This window comes from Pleurodeles waltl, chromosome 8, assembly GCF_031143425.1.
Source record: "Pleurodeles waltl isolate 20211129_DDA chromosome 8, aPleWal1.hap1.20221129, whole genome shotgun sequence".
In the NCBI taxonomy this organism is placed as follows: domain Eukaryota; kingdom Metazoa; phylum Chordata; class Amphibia; order Caudata; family Salamandridae; genus Pleurodeles; species Pleurodeles waltl.
Genome location: NC_090447.1, coordinates 1500690006 through 1500705151, shown reverse-complemented (window position 1 = coordinate 1500705151; position 15146 = coordinate 1500690006). Strand labels below are relative to the sequence as shown.

General features: G+C 45.9%; 1 protein-coding gene across 11 annotated transcripts in view; it reads right to left on the bottom strand.

The window, feature by feature from the left end:
• The window catches only part of POU2F1 (POU class 2 homeobox 1), a 511154-nt gene extending 496812 nt beyond the window's left edge, over positions 1–14342 (bottom strand). For all 11 annotated transcript variants that reach the window (XM_069202748.1, XM_069202752.1, XM_069202754.1 and 8 more), the window contains exon 1: positions 14275–14342. The gene's annotated coding sequence lies outside the window, so the exon portion shown is untranslated. The remainder of the gene's footprint in view (positions 1–14274) is intronic.
• Positions 14343–15146: the final 804 nt, after the last annotated feature.

Genomic DNA, 15146 nt, shown 5'->3' with positions numbered 1-15146 from the left:
TTGTTCTAAATGGTTCCTTCATGCATGTTGAATCCTTCATCACCATCAACCCTACTGCATTGTAATATTAAGGAAAAATGTGCCCGTTCATTCCTTTCCATACAGCAAAAGCATTGATCAACTTGCCTTTTTTTTTTTTTTTTAATGTGAATGCAGGGCCGACTATGGAGGCACCATCCAGGTTCGGCAGCAACTTCAGATCGAATAATGTCATTATGCAGAAGCGATAAGGAATGCAGTTTGGGGAGTTGAACACGGTCACCCGGCATCTATGGTATCCAGGGTCAATATGGTGGTTGCGGAGGTCAGCTGGCAGATAAGCAGACTATGTTCGCAGGCACCTGTTTGACTACAATATGGCCAGGAGGAGTATGTCTGCAGTAATATGAGCGGTCTCATTCCAAGACAGGGGTCACAGGTCGGCTGGGGTTTCAGCTCAATAACTGTGGCAACAGCATAAGATTGCACGACTATTTCCAGATGGCTCATGGAAAAGTGTGTGTTGCCCCTGGTCTGGACTTCGTCGCTTTTTGCACCGCCTATCAGGTCCTTCTCCATTTGCTTCAGTCCATTCCTTGTTGTTTCCCCTTCTTTCAGAGTTCCAGTTTGATTCTTTTTGTGGTTTGTACTAGCTTCTGTCTCCTTTGATCTTTCAATTGGCTGGACACAACCTGAAGTAGAAGCTCCCATCCCTCTTCCCAGCCAGGGGCCAAGCGAAACGTAGTGTTGTGCCAAATTATGCGCTTCCTACTTGCAAGCTTGTTGCTACTTCCCATAAATTTTACTTTCATAAGTTCTGGGTATACCTTATCTCCTGTATTTCTCTAACAGACCAAGGGAAAGGGCATATGAATCTGTAATATACATCACACTACTTCTGGGACACAAACAATAAAGATAACAGTTTAGAAAATCCTCTACAGTCAGTCCTTGCGTGGCAAGAGTGCCCGTTGTCACGACTTTTCACATTCAGACTAGCTGGCACCCTGCTTTTATCCCACACCTTGTTTTCTCCCTCTAATCTCCCTATAGGTGTACCGTAGCTCACATCTCATTCAAGTGGTTCAACCCAGAGCAGGTAGAAATGAAAAGGTTTGGCAGAAAATTAAAAAGAGGGACAAAAACTCAGACGTCTGATACAGCATTGTGTAACTCTCAAATGAAAATACCCCAAGGAATCTAGAAAATAAAAAACAATGATTCAGTGTCAGGTTCACTGTGAGTTTCAACCACACCAAATAATTATTCAAGATTCCCTGGGAATTCACAGAACAAGCCAGACAACATCTAAGCAGTATCAGCACAAAAGTTGAGCTCAACAGTCTGCATATATATTGAATCACCCAAAAGCCTAGCTAGGCTCTAGTTTTTCGTAAACCTAAACTCCAATGAAGTGAGCAAAGAAGGAGGAAACTCAAAGCCCTGAATATCCATATGGATTCTTTCACAGTCATAGGAGCTAAGCTCTAAAATCCCCTTTACACTTATCTTATGAATCAACATAATCTTACACCTTCCAAAAACATTTAAAAACAATCCTCTTTAAAGAAGTCTTTCCCACCAACCGAATAAGTCTTTGGAACTTGCCCTCTGCTCCAATTTCCCCCCACTGCATGCATTTCGTCCTCCGAAAGCTGATCTGTCCCTGTCATAATTACTCTACTTTCAACCTGCGTTTTCAGAAAGTAAGGACACTTTAAATCATCAAGAACTACTGATATTACTTTTAACAACACTGTGAAGGGGCAACACCAAACAAATAATAAAACTGCTCAACTTTTGCTAAAGTTGTTGTTTATTCTGTTCTGGACCTCACCAGTCCCCTGCTATTGTTTAGGGCTCATCATGGCCAGGCCAGTAACAGAAGCTGGTAAACCACGCCTTTATTGATATACTAATGTTGGAGGCGTCTCGGTCCGATTGGCTAAAGCGTAAGCTCAGCCAGGTGGAACGTGCCACTCCTGTCTGGGGTGGTCAAGTACACCTGCTAGATAACCTGCACTTACCATTGGGTAGCTTGGCACAGACCAGTCAGGCAATGTATATCACAGTAAGCCACAATCCCACTTAGACCCACAGCCTCAGCTGTGCTAGTAAAATGTGATAGCAAACTTATGAACCCCCCTGGAAGAGCCCGAAGTACCCAGCAACACCACAGTGCTGCCCCAGCACTCACTCGTTCTCATTCATACTCATTTCCTCACATCTACCCCGCACCTAGGCACGGGTATTAGTTGTTGCTAGTATGCACGCACACACTCTTGTACGCACTCGCTTTCAGCACCTTAATGCAGTGCCCGGACAACTGCCAAGTGTATACCCATACGCTTGTACACCCTCTTGGTCCCAACCCGCCCTCCAACCAGCCTCCAGTTACCCTTGCCCCACAGATTATAGTAACTTTCTGCCATCACACCCAGCGTCTCACGTCTAAGTCACAACTCCTCAGGTGTCGGGTTTAAGGTAGGGGACCGGAAAGACAGCCAGTGAAGAATTAAGGAGGAGACCTTCAAGCTCCAAATAGGTTCACTCAGAGGTCTGCAAAACACAGGGGTATGGTCACCAGGGCCAACCCTTAGACTCGAAAGCGCCCAGCCCCGCCAGACAATCCATTGTTACCAAATAGTAACCACATTCAGCACCTCCTGAATCGAGAGGCGCAGCCGGAGTGAGTTGACTCGACCCACCCTAGACACTTCAGGTTGCACACAAGTTACCAGGTCCATGTCTCTGGATTGGAAACACCCTTTCTAGTGCCCGTGAACTTTCAGTGGCCCAAGACAGGTTCAGTCCCACGTAGAAAGTGCTCACTGCAGTGTCCCTGATGACTGGGTGTTCCTGGACAGAACCAGGTTTCTTCAACCAACTTCAAGCATTGTACGCCCCTCAACAGGAGGCACTAGTCTGGTGCGTGATGACTTGAACCTCACCAGACCTTCCGGTTCCACTAGGGACTAGGTTTACATACCCATCTGGGTTGAGGTACTCTGCCCACCTTAGCAGTACTGGACTCGCCGGATGAACACACTAGACAAGTTCTGCTGCGAAATACTAGGGCACGTAAAGCACTCCTTGGGTTGTATCCACACATCCACATGAGCATGCAACCAAGGGTCACACAAGAGAAATGCTCCCACTCAACCTCAACGATCCTCCAGCAGGGTCCCGCAACTGTGATCTGTTCACTTCGCAAGCCGTCTCATGGTGCAGTGGGCCACACACCAGTAGCACATGCAGTACATTGCTACCCTGCACCTGATGCGCCCGGTCTCCAAACTTAGCTCCTGGTCCACATGCACACCGCTCCTGCTAGGTGGAGCCTGGCAAGATGTGAGCACAAACAGAGGGCACTGATCTCCAGATGTACCAACCATGATGTTGGTCCCTTTCAGGAGGTCTTTGATGTCCTTGAGACCTCCGCAGAGAACAGGGAGCAGCCAACCTGACCTCGAAATGCCACTTCAGGATACAACACAGCAGCAGGCAATCAGCCTCAGGCCAGTCTCTAATCAGTAAGGGTGCGCGGATCCCCTTCCTTGGACAGTTATCCTCCTGGGCACCCAGATTCCTCTGACAGTGTGCCGACGTAGTTCAGCCACACCGGTCCCACGTATCCGTTGGTGGTACTCTAAGTTGCAGACTGAGTACCCCTACTTATACTAAGTAAAGCCTTTGAAGTGGGCGGTGGTTCGAAGGGTTTTCGTTTGAACCACAGATGTCTCCCCTAAATTTCTTCCATGTCTGCCCTAGGGTCCTGAAATGCAGATCTGTATCTTTATGGGTGCCAGGCTTTGGCTCCAGGAGGCCAAGTGTCACAACCTCTCCCCCTCCAATCTATCTCACCAGGCCCTAAAAGGCAGGGATCTGTCATTCTGGATGCCCCACGTTTTATAGCGGTCATTTGAGGAATGAGCAGATGTGCCCTTCCCCTAGGACCTCTGGAATGAAGCCTTACTTACAGGGCACCAGTACCAGTTCCAATGCCTAGAAATGACCACTTCCCAGAAGTGGCATTTCCCTGCCAGGGGTGACAAAGCTACAATTAACAATGGCTCGGGTTTGTTACCCTGAATCCAATGATACCAAACAGTACGAGGCTGCTCCCCTTATTGTAACTGGACTTAATAAGATTGGTGTCTCATAACACTGTAAGGGTAGAGCAGCTCTCTCTGGCAGTGTAAACACGAGTGGGTGTTCAGCACTTCCCAGGCACTTGAGCCCTAGGTAGGGGACACTTCGATAACAGCCATCACCATGGTGCTCGTGCGCCTCGATCAGCCTGAGCCCTCATGCTGTGTTCCTATTATCTAAATACGTGCACTGTTGTCACTTCAGCCGTGTGCGCATCCCCATATGAACCTCCCCACTCGATCGCAGATATGGACATCCAGGTTGGAGAGGTCAACCTCCATCCATACCTGGCCCAGCACAGCGACTCAAACTGCACACGGGTGACAGTGCCTGTTTTTAACTCGTAGGGATGGCGAGGGCTCTATCACCCTACATTGGCAGGAGGAAAGTGCTCCAAGCCCCTAGGCTCTTGAGTCGTGTGGTGCCCACCTGCGGTTAGGCACCTTCTGGGCTACTGCACCACACAGGGGACCGGTGCTCATGGCCCATAGCCATGTATCAGTGAACCTGCTTCCTGCCTTTGGAAGCAGCCAGCTCCTGTTCGGTATGCCCCCCACCCCCCTTTCAGGATTCCTATCCTGAGCGCAGGCACCCACAGGCCTACTCAATCAGGCCTCAGACGGGGCCAACGGGGTTCCCAACAGGGGCGGCACATGCACCAGAATTTGGCTAGGTAACCAGGGCAGCAACCTCCCCCAGGTATCTAGCACACCTATCACATGGGGCCAGCCGGGGGCGGCACTACAGCCATGTCCTTCCCCCACCACCTTATCTTTGGTAGGACGGTGACTGGCTTCCCTGCTGCCAGACAACAGGGAAGTGTCCAGAGTCCTAAGGTTTGGCACGGGGAGACAGCATAGGCTTGGGAGCAAAAAGCAAAAAATATCAGCATTTTTTTACCTACAGAGAGCCATATCAAACAACAAATTATTATATTGCATGCCTGTTGTGCTGTACTTCGCGGTAAATCTTCTCCTTTTAGTTGAGTAACTAGCACTCACCCATCCTGAGATATTCCAAAGTAGAAGAATGACCAGACACTGACTGGAAGGAATAGGTCTTGTTCACTAAGCTACGTTTAATCTTCCCTGTGTACAGCTGTCCCTTGCAGCTCTATTTCACATACTCTGTATCAAATGGTGGATTTGGCAGGCTAGCCAATGGTCAAGGTTGGAACAAAATCATTATTTTGCATACCATACAATCTCAAATAGGACCCAGACATATGCAAATCAGTCTTGCCCCCTGCTCCAATGGGAAAAGTCCAGCCCGCATTGCCAGGTCCTCCTTGAACACTAGCATCCAGGATCGGTTTCACCCTTATTAGGGCTCATCGGCCAGATAAAGCTTGGTTCCAGTGGCAGTGTGCACTGGACCCACGTCTGGGCATACCTGTCCGTCTTAGGGCACCAAACTGAGGTTTACAAAACGGGAATGCGGCCCTGAACAAGTGCCCGTGGCCGACGTGAATTCAAGCACTTAACCCATGTTGAATTTCGAAAGTCAGCCCAGTGCCTAAAAACATACAAAGTTAGGCTCTCTGGTACAACAAAAAATGGTCACAGTTTTACTGGACAAAATGCCCAGTGATGGTTTCCAAAATAACGTGTTCATTCTACAAAGAATTTGAGCAAAGACTCTAACCAGAAGAATCGTTCTCACTGGAAATTCCTACCACCGTCAATATTTAATATATACACACACTCTCCACATATACACTTATTATATATACACTGAATATATACACACAATCATTCCACTTTAGCACACACCAGCCCTGCTGGGAGGCCGCTGTTCACTTGTTATACGTTCTTACAAGAGAGCAGTGATCCTATTTTCTTTAATATATGGACATTGTGACTTCAAATCGAGACAGTCGTAAGAAAATAACTTGAGCGCCATTAACTGAAGGTTAACGTCTTCCACTGATTATAATAAAGTGTATTCCGGCACAATCCCGAATGAAGGAAATATCGGCCCGTCCTCGGAGACGATGGCACAGGCTTCACGCCGGCGCTGCTTGGAGGCGCAGGGACGGACTCGGTACACCGCTGCGGGCTGAGAGTCCGTCCGTCTCCCTGCGGCGGGAGGAGGTGAAGCTCAGCCGGTGACCGCGGACTGAAGCCCCAGTACCCCGAGGGGCTGCTCCCTCCCCGGCCGCAGCACATGGGAGGCCGCGGACATAAACACGCCGCCTCAGACGGCAGCTCCGCGGCGCTGAGTGGCTGCGATGAGATCCCGAATTAGTAAACATGAGCGGAGGGCGGGCGGCGCCATTTCAATGCTGGAAACCTCCCCGCGCGGCCATTATTCTAATGAGAGCCGAGCCCGCGGGGCTCCGAGGCCAGGGCCCGGGGAGGCCTCCGTGGAGCTGTCCCGACACGAGACGGCGCGCTGGGGCCCGGGGGTGCCCGCGGGACCCTCCGCTCCGAGGGCGCTGACGAGCAGCCGGGGCGGAGGGGAGGCCCTGGGCGCCGAGGGGGCTCGGGGTATGGAGGCAGACCCTGGTGGGCCTCGGTACCGGGAGACCCTGAGACCAGGCCCCTCTGCACGGCCTTCCCGGCACACGGGGCCTCTGCGCCAGGGGGCATCTACAATCAGGCTCATATAATGTTAAAATACAGTGCAAAGGAGAGCAGTGTGGATTGCTAGGGGCACTAAGTGAAAGAAAACTCAATATTTTGTAAAATAACTGACATTGTTGCAGACTTTCAAAACTAAGCGGGAGACCGTATGTGTACATTTGTGTCCGTATATGTACAGGCAAAATCCGTCACATCACCATACCCAACTGAAAGCACCTGTATCCAACTATGGACCAGAAAAATACATTTACTAGAGGGAGTGCAACACCCGCCCTAAAGCTACGCCTCTCCCTGTCCCTCATTATACTCAACATGTCATTCAGGGCAAGCGCATTGAAGAGGTGGGATACACAATAGTACTTCTTAACAACGTTTTGCTTCATTTCTCTATGGCAGGAGTCAACCCCTATCTTTCTCCTTTCCGTTTAGAGCCATTCTCTACTGAATGTGGAGTTTCACACGTCTCTTCACTTTCATTAATTTGAAAAATGTATTTTAAATCCCTTTGCTAATATGGTAAGGTTTAGGTATTTGGGTGACATCCCATACAGAAGACACCCAACTTATTTTATGGCCTGATAAATCCACCAATGAAATTCAAGATGTTCCCACGATATTTGTCACCAGTTCTGCTTTGAAAAACAACTTTGAGACCTAACGTCCCTAAAACTAGAATACGGCACGATTCCTCTTAAATACCCACTGTCTGGACATCAACTAAAGGGGATGCTCCAACCCGTGAGTATCAAGTCAAAGACCTTGGCTTTTGGATTGATTAGAACCATATTCTATCCAATCAAATAAACATGACCGTCTCCGTTGCGATTTTCAAATGAAGAAAGTCGTGTCTTATTCTGAAACATCTTAAAACTGCTGTAGTCAATGCCGTATCCATCTTCAGGTTAGAGTATGCTAATGCCAGTGGCATAACAAAGGTCCCCCCGCGGCTCGGGAGGGGCTCTCAGCACAGTACACTGTGCACGGGCGTCAGGCCCGTGTCTAAGTCCAGGGGGAAAGAGGGCCTCCACCGGTACGTAGCAGGGGGTCCTCTAAGTTTTGTTATGCTACTGGCAAATGTATGCTATATTGGCATGCCCTGCGTCCTCTATTCTTGCCCTCCAGCTGGTACTGTCAGAGCTCTGCAGCTTATTTACAATATTAGGAAATCCGACAGATTTTTGGAGGCACAGCAAAAGTTGCATTTGCTGCCCGTCTCTAAACTGATTCAATTTAAGGCAGATGGTTCTGCCCCAAGGCGTTTGTTTTACCACACTGCATCTTCCTTCGTGAAGGCATTCTTGAATTTCTCTTCCACAAAGCACCCCCACCGTGATCCAAGACCTTCTCTTTCCTAGTTGCCCCACATTAGTTTCTGAGATCCAGCAGGGGGCTTCATTTTCAGTCCTCACACCTTCTCTTTGAAATGCTCTTCCTGCTTAACTCAAATTGCAGTACACTATTTTATCAGTTTAGGAAAGGTACTGGAAATTCATCTATTCAGTTGACTTGAGCCTCGTTTGGCAGTATCAGTTTAGTTGCATGTTAACTATTGGTCACAGTCAAGGCCACTGGATTTATGCAATTGTGCTGCCGCGGCAATTTTCGCACAATAGTAGATTTGCTGCATTTGCCACATAATCTGCCTCATTTTTTTACATATGTTAACAAAAAGCAATTTCTAGGTCAAATGGTTCAAAAGTTAGCAAAAAAGCAGCGTGTTGCTGCGCAGTACAAGGCCCTTTGAAAAGGTTGACTGGTAACCTTTTTGTAGCTTATTGCTATATTTCGGTGTTAAACTGGTATTGATGAGGTACAACTGATGCCCAGACATTAACACGTTTAAAAAAATGAAGTAATACTGTCACAAATTTCCGCATAATTTGCCTTTTCTTGCTGCATAATTTATTAAACCCTGCTGAATGATAGGACACTCCGTGCAGCATAATTCCAGTGGCCCTGGCGATAGTTTGTGGTTTAAACATTTTTGTTTTTTTATTCCGGAGGACAGGAAAGAACCACCTCCTTATAGATCTGTGACATGTCACAGTACTTATATTTTCTAAACATTTTTAAAAAAAGAGGCCACGAAATGGAATTGACCTCATCCTATAAACGACTTGGCACAAATGTAGCTTTATGGGAAGCTGAGTCCAATAAATAAATTCTGGTCTTAATCATTTTTAAATTTTTGATTCCCAAGTATACAAATGCATCAACAGCCCAACCCCTTCAGCAAAAATAAAAATACCAATAGCTTTAAAGAGTATGCTTAAACATCCAAAGCTTTTGAAGTTTCAAAATGTGTACTACTCCAATTTGGTGATGCCAAATTCATAAACAAATGAAGCAAATGTTTAAACTAGCAAAGTCTTACATAAACTAGTCACAACAAACCAACTTAACACCTACTTGTGTAACTATTGACAGAAATAGCCCCAAATAGTAAATTAAAAACAAATGCTGTACCAAACAAATGCCTCCTAATATTACACATAAACGCATTTAATTGTGCAAGGAAAGGTGTAGAATGTTTTTGTTTATACTTCCACTACTCATTAATAATCTATAAATAGCATTCAACGTTTTGAAAAATCTCCCATGCTTAAGTCCGCTACAACTGTACTAAAAAGATGGTATTTGAGCTACATAGTCATGGGTGCCAAGCTGCCCATGTCAAGTCGCCATTTGAAAAAATCAAATCTTTATTATCACACTCACATTTCTAGCAAAACATTATATTAGCAGGCCAAAGGAAGTGGCATATGCCAGCAAGGTTACAAAACATATTTCTATATGATGACCGCATTGCGAACAATATGTAGAAGCATTAGTTCTTTTGAAGATTACTGCCTCTTCCTGAAAAGATCTGGCTCTCAAGTAGATTAAATGGTGGTTTAAAATTCTGTCTTTCAACTGTTAACTTATGTCATGCAACACAAGTAGAAAACAAAATCCTTCAACGTCACAGCGGACAAGAAACTCACCAGAATTATCAGCTCATTGACCGACAGCTATTTCAACACTCTACTCAAGGAATATTATAAAACGTAACAAGAGATTAGTGAGAAGATGGAAAGAGTAGCGTTCCTTAATATAGATTACACTTTACACAAATTTGAACTAATTGTAAATTAGTTTCCTACTAGCAACAGAAAATTCCAAATACTTCAACCTAGCTGGGCACAGAATTAAGCAAAATTTGTGAAGTAGGTATGAATGTGAAGGTAATTCGAACACATCAACTGTCACATGTGTGCATCTCCACCAACCAACCGCACCCGGGAGGTGTGTACCTAACCGAGACATAGGCACTGCAATAGCTTATTTTTTTTTTATTACACTTAAACCCTTACTTGAATAAGAACAGAAAGGATTCATGGTCATATTAACAAGGATAGTATTAGGACTTGAAACCATCCTCCAAGAGCCACACAGAAGCACAGTAATTTTAAACGTGCCTGGTTGTCCAACACAAACTATTTGGATTAAACTAAAATTGCACCTTTCTGTGCGGGTATAATGAAAGTAACTTCAAACAAGACCGTTATTTTGAAACTTTTTCCTTTCAAGTTAGGTTGTCGTCAGCAGGATAACAACTACGGACAAATCAGTGAGCAAATACAACCTGTACCTATGTAATGGAGTAACTACTCAACATATCCCAATTTAAATACATATTGATATTAAAATAAAAACAGAACATACATGAGGCACAGAAAGGACATTACAAAAGCATGACTGTGTAATTAATGGATGTAACACAATAAGTGTTAAAAAAATGTAAAGCACCAGGCCTGTGTTTTTTGTTAATAAAATGTTTATTTCGTATAAATATAAAAATTATTTTAACACTATTTAACAATTTGGAGAGTTCTGAAGTTGTACACATTGTGGCTCCTAGCGATTCAAATGACGCTTATTCAGAACTTGTTTTTTCTGATTTTATCAATCTCCCATGTATGGAGGGGGGAAACCGGTTTAAAAGCAACTTACCAGAAAAGCTGGAATACAGGTGTTAAGTGTTCGTGTCAATTGTACAGAAAGGGACAAGAGCAAGAAAATACATTTTCAGAAACATCTATTTTACTACCAACTGTGAAAAGTAGATGTAAATATATATGTATGTTACAAAATGTGCTGTGTTATTTATAGACTTGCAATCCAGTCCATATGGAAATTTTGAAACAAACTAACTAATCATGAGGAATTTTCAGCTGTGGATAAAACAGCGGGCTTTAATGAAACATACAGATTTGAACTAGCCACTGAATACAGTGAGGACAAGAATGGAAAATTTGGAAAAGGAGCACCTGCACAGAACATACAGTCTCGGATAACCAATATAGACAAGTATTATTCACCACGACCACAGTTAACAACAAAGCAATGATTTACCCGATTTAAACTAGCTTTCCTATTTCATTTTCTAACTCCCCTCAGTAAAAATAAAAAAAACGTTGACACAATGTGTGGGAGTCCTATTACAAAAGGAAAAGCTTTTCTCAAGCACACCAAAATTCAATTAATCAGGAATGTTTCATGAGCAGTTCTTCAACTAACATTAAGAGCGCTTTTAAATGGTTGTTAGAGGAAAATCAAAAGCCTTTTGAAACTTTATTCTCGATTACACAGGAGAAACCTGCTAAAAATGTAATTAACAACACAAAAGGCACGCAATTTCTCATTTCTATAACTGTACACAACTTGCACTCCCTATCACAGGTGAAATGTTTGTGTGTTCCTTCATGTAAGACATTCACGAGCGTTTCTGTTTCCTGCGTTAAACAAATTAAACACATACGAGGTTTGGGTTATAGTCTCTGTAGATCAAAACATAATAGCCAATTATGTAGCATATGCAAGGAGGCAAAGGCTAAGCCATTTCTGTTAAAGAGAAGGTAACTCATTTACTCTTATTCAAGTTAGGAAGCTGCACCATTCCAAGAGGGTGCCCCTCTGACACTACTAGGTGGACCTCTTAATTGTTGGAGCAACTCGTGCATCTTTTACTTCTTGCGCAGACTAAACCACAAACTCAGACTCTTCTCATCTAACACAAGAATCGGTACAAATTCCTAATAAATTACCAAATAATCTTAACTATACAGAAACGTAACCCTTTCACTTACATCTATGCTTCCATAGATGCTTAAGCACAACAGCAAGTCCACCGCAATACTCCTTTGAGCCTCACAAATGGCAGCGACTTTGTACACAACCCCCCAGAAAACGGCCTCATCAGTGGATGAGGCGCTATAAAATATGCTACTGCACTTCTAGGACTGCATTCTTCAAGGGTGGGACAGGGTACTTTTCAAAGCTAGCACCAACAGCAAAGGCTACAGACTACAACTGATAGGATACAGACCACAAACTCACCAATGAAGAAATGTTAGATATTTTGGCGAAACCTGGGGAGCATATATAGTCGTGTAGTTGCTCGTATATGCAAGACATTACTAATAGTTTGGTGCTACACAATTTGAATGACAATTTATTCACAAAAGTACCTTTAAAAAAAAGGTGGGGTATCACCATTCTTAGCACGGCTGGCCCACTTTACGGAGTAGTTCGTATTTAAGTAACTCATGCTCGAGCAACAATCAATCCACAGAAAGTCAACAAGGGAAAAATGTGCAGTATAGCATATTATCATCAATACAGAAAAATATACGCTTTGAGTGTCCTTATTAAGTGGTCCGCTGTTAATAGGAAGGCCAGCTATTCCACTAACTGCTGCATAAAAAAAGCTCAGAACATATAGACCTTAATGCATAACCAACTCAGAAATTAACGGCCACCCAAAAAAGAGGAAATATTACCATTCCACACTAACAAACACAAAATCGACAATAAAGAAGGTGAAGCAAAGACATATTGAGGAATAACGAAGAAAACAAGATTCTTCTATAATCACTCAAGCTGGAGGGAGGGCCTTTTTGGACAAAACTTAAAAATTTGAGTATGCGACGAGAAGTTAACCAAATCAAAGGCTGGACACCGAAAAGACCACTTATTCGCCCACTAAAAGGAAATCCAGTTTCAAAGCTGCCCAGCTATCATTTTCTCATTATGAAGTTATTTGTTCATTTTCTGGGGCTTCACATTCAAAACCAAGTGCACTCTCATAATTACATTTTGTTATTGATACAAATGTGGAATTGAATATTCTGACTTTTCAGATACTGTATATGTACTTTCAGATACTGTATATGTACTGTCAGAACCTAACGCAAAGAAAATTCCAACAGAAAGGAAAAGCTACACTAAAAGGACTACAAATGTCCTTATACCAGTCTGACGTGCAATCACCCTCGCCACTCAACACAAAGCAGTGATCTGTCTACAGCAGACATGGCCGCAGAACTCATGTCACATAAAAATATTAGTGAAAACCGAGTCACTGCTTGTTAACTGTGCTAATAGGTGAACGACTCAGACAATGCCTTAATATAAAGTTTGTGACAATCTGGCAGAACCTGCATAAATAGGTTATTTGTATTTGTACACACCGCGTCAGGAAAGCGATATTTAAAGGAGGATGTCTGAAACGGTTTCATACACATGGGTTAACTGAATATACAAGTGCATTACGCACAAACTTCTGGGCTTAATGAGCTGGAATATGCATTATTCACTGCTCACGCCACCTACTCGTGCTGTTTTGCCAATGAGATATAAACATAAATAGGTCTTCACGTGGAGCAGGCCTTAAGCTGCCCTCTAGCGTGACGCCTGCTGTATATAAGGTGAATGTTAAATGGCACAACGGCGTGGAGCCAAACGTAAACAAACTCTGGGAGCTAGACTGGGTATTGCAGGACTACGCCCCCTCCAGGGTTTGCACAACAATCCGCCCCTGACACAGACCGGCCGCAGGTCTGGCCAATGTGGGGGCGAAGAGGGAGCTGATGACCAGCCCAGAGCCCTGCCCAGAGACAGTCATTATCAGAACAAAGCAGGGCAAGCGGATCGCTGACCCTCGCTGGCTGCGGCTGATGGATGGGCCCCGCGACAGGCCCCCACCTTCGGGAGCAGCCGCTCCGGTGCAAGCCAGCGCCTAGCGCATCCGACCCACCCCGCAGCTCCCTCCCTCCCTCACCGGGCACCCTACCCCAATGCACTCCCTCCCTCTCCACTGCATATGTCCCCTCCCTCCCCGGCCGGGCAGCGCCCCTCCGTGACCGGGACGCCTTCCACCCGCAGATCCCTTCTCTCGCTCCACCCGAGGTCGGGCACCCTCCCCAGCTCCCTTCACGGGCTCCCTCCCTCTCGCTCTCTCCCCGGGCCAGGCTCCCCCCTCTGCGGCCTCTGCTATGAATATGCAGCCGCGCCCCCCCTCCTTCTGCCCCCTCCCTTGGCTCTCTTGTGGACTCGGCAGATAATGCACCCGCTACCCCCCCGGGCGCCGCTCCGACCCCCCCGCCCTGCGCCGCTCAGGCCCTGCCCGGGCCCCGCCGCCCGGCCGTGATTATAATAATCCCGAGTACTAATACATTATGCTAAATTGCGCGGCGCGCGGTATGAATATGAATATGTAAAGCGCGGTAATGATTACCTGCCGCCGCCGCCGCACTAGCGAATAGTCCCCATCACAGGAAACGACGTAGTGACGGCGCCGCGTCACGTGACCAGCACGTCGCCCGGGGGCTGGCGCATGCGTAAGGTCGTTGCCCCGCCCCCTTCCACGAGTGGTCCGCGGGTGCCACCAGGCCTGACTTCCGATTGGCTGAGGGTTGCCGCGAGGCCCCGGCTGGACCTCAGGAGGCGGAAAAGCTGAGCGTGGTGATACAAGTCTGGCCCCGGCCGACCGGGTACCCTATGGTCTTCGTTATCCGCGGACCCCGGCCTTGGGTTCGGCAGAAGGTAGTGAATTACTTTCCACCGTTCTCGCGTTGGCAGAGAGGCTGGCGGCTGGGGATTTCCTGGGCAGTGGCAGCTTGGACTGAAAGGGCGGAGGTGGCCTACAAATAATAAGGGGGTCCTGGGAAAGTTGAGGGGCCCGCGAAAGATATAGGCACCATGGTTGGGTAAAGCAGCCAAGCCATCGAAAAGTGCATCAGGCGAGAGAGCCGTGCAATTGTTGAAATGACACTGAGCTGTGGCGAAGAATGGACTAATTTGTGGTCTGAGTAAGGGGGGCGTGTATATTGGAAAAGCAGGACTGGGAAGTTAGGCGAGTCTGAGACTGTGGCCCTGATTACCAGTGCCTTCTGTAAGCAGTAACTTGTGGCATACTTGTAGGTTTCCGGCTACCTGTCAGTAGCTCCCCTGTATGCAGCCCAGCCTATTAAATGAGAAGCTTTTGTTTGATTAAATTAATATTTATGTAAATCAAAATAGAAAAATACGTTTTCGAGATGAAAATGCGTGTTTTTTAAAAACTCATAATTTCCAAAACACATTTAAATGTAATATTTGACTGATGTA